Genomic DNA, 2629 nt, shown 5'->3' with positions numbered 1-2629 from the left:
ACTTTTTTCCTCAGTCATTCTTAATTATTATACGCTCATATACTGTCTCATTTTAACAATTTACACTAGCTGCTTGTGTACAGTATATGTAATAGACATATTGTCTCGGAGTCAAGTGTCAATCCGACTTTACTGACTGCCCAATGTCTACAGTACAGTATGTCCAGTATACCTGACTATGCAGTGTGAGGGTCTCTACTTTCAAAATACTGTAGTACAGAACTGAAAGAAAAGATAAAACCTAGTGCAACATTTCCTGCAACACCTTCTGTACATGTATAATGTACATGACTACTACTACTACTGATATATAATCAATTCTAATTTTAATCAAATATGATATTAACATGAAGATGGTTCTGCATGGAGATCATAACATGATCTTTTCTCTTTGGTAGCCCCAGCCCTGCTATTGTTAATACTGTATTGTTTAAGGGTGAAGTTTAGCTTAACCGGTTTGACAAGTTGTTCCTTCAATCCCAGTCGAGTACAATAGAATACAGTACACCCTCAATCGGTCAACCAGAGTGCACTGGTGGAAGTTGCGGTTGCCATCAAAGTTCACAGATGATCTACTGTATTACAGGACTGCGTAGAGTATACGGCCTACTGTATGCGTAAGATTTACGCCCATGCCACAGTACAGTGTACAGTACAGCTCTACAGTACTCTAAAGGGTCTCTACAGACTGTACAGTACAGTACTGTACAGTACTGTACAAAACGACGGCGCTCGAGAGATTGTAGTCCAGTACTGTACAGTAAACGAGCTTTTCCAGTTGTTATTTTATGGGTATTAATGCAGGGTGTACTAGGTTATTGCTACAATTTTAAGCACCAGCTCTCAAAGTCACTTCTGTTATTTATATTAATATTGAGGTAAGCATAGAGTAAGTTATTAAATCTCTTATTTTTATACCATTACTATATCAGCAATCTATCTTTTATTCTGATTTACTGCATTATTAGCTGGAGACGTACACGCGCAGCAAATAAGATTGACGAACTTGACAGAAACTTTGAGTTCACTGACTGCATTGTGCAGAATCGAGTAACTAGTCGACGTACACTCGTACAGTGTACCGCACGATTCGGTATAATACAATACAGTACATGGTATAGTTCATTTTTTTCTTAAAGATATTAGCAACCGCGGTATGCTTTGGCTTCGTTTTAGCTATAATTAGAATATAGTGATATAAAAGTAACGTTCGACTGTCTCATGCAATGCATATAGAAATTGATAGTGATGCATTCGATATAAACAAATCTCTAGGTTGAGTATCGATCATAACTTCAGTAGAATCCAAATGATATGATCATAAAATTATCTTTGTAATTTATATACGTATACGTATATATATAGTATACGAAGTACAGTAAAGTATATCTTATACTTACTGCATGCGTATCCTGTTATACTGTACCAGTATGGAACTATGCTCGTATAGAATTATATATATGACATATATACATGAGAATATATATATATATTGTATATATATAGATGTTAATTATTATACTGTATAAATTAGTAGTAAGTAAACACGGGGCAATATAGGAATAATTAATTAATATTTAATTGAAATAGACGTGCAGTAATTAATATTGTACAATATATTGCAGTCGTTCGTCTGTAAACGGTGAAGGAGTTAGAAATATAGAGGATAAAATTGGGGGCCACGACATCTACTACCCATTCATCGTCAATTTAACACGAACAAATTATGTGTACACAGTATTCTTATTTATATATATATAATTTTTACTTTATACAATCTTCAATCATTTCCATATGGTCACTTCAGCGGTTCAGCCTTAAATCATCGCGAGACCAGAGTATAGCTATTAATTATAACTATTATTATTATTACTGTATAGTGTACCGTTATTATACCATTACATACTAGTCGAACCCCTCGTTTCGTGATACTTCGCGTAATGTTTACGTACTTATACTTTTACATTTCTACCACTCTCCATCACTTTACACTGAGTATATTATACTGAAAGCATATGACTTTATCTGATTATTATACTGTTGCTTACTGCATGTACACGTATTATTTATGGCATGAATACTGTATATTGTAGTGATCTACTGTATGCACGACACCACGATTTATTGTAATGCACGTATGTTGTACATATTTACTCGTATATGTCAGGCTCAAGCTGTTCAACTGATCATGCGGTGCAATTTAGTTTGCTCTGCTACATCATTTATAATCGATTGTGGTCTATAAATATGATATTAGCTACAACATGAAACTGTTCTACCAGATTCATTAAATAATATTAATTGCAGCGGAATACTTAAATGCATTCATGCAGCATGTAATATATAAACCAGTGTTGTATGGGTATGATAATTTAGTTGGTCCCGTGGGGCTACAACACTGGTAGAAGCATGCTGCCATGATACGAACTTTTTTAAGCTCTGCACCCTAATAAATAGTTGTTCAGGCTACATCGAAATTTCTACGTAACTTTTGCAAAGACTGCACTCTGTACAGTACTGATGCACACTTTGCACCAAAACAATAATACCAGTATATTATTCTCAGGGTATATTTGGGAACCAGTGTACTACACGTTAGTAACTATGATTTTAGATTTTTAAATAATAT

Source organism: Trichoplax adhaerens, genomic scaffold, assembly GCF_000150275.1.
Source record: "Trichoplax adhaerens TRIADscaffold_12 genomic scaffold, whole genome shotgun sequence".
In the NCBI taxonomy this organism is placed as follows: Eukaryota; Metazoa; Placozoa; class Uniplacotomia; order Trichoplacea; family Trichoplacidae; genus Trichoplax; species Trichoplax adhaerens.
Note: the sequence above shows the minus strand (reverse complement) of the source record.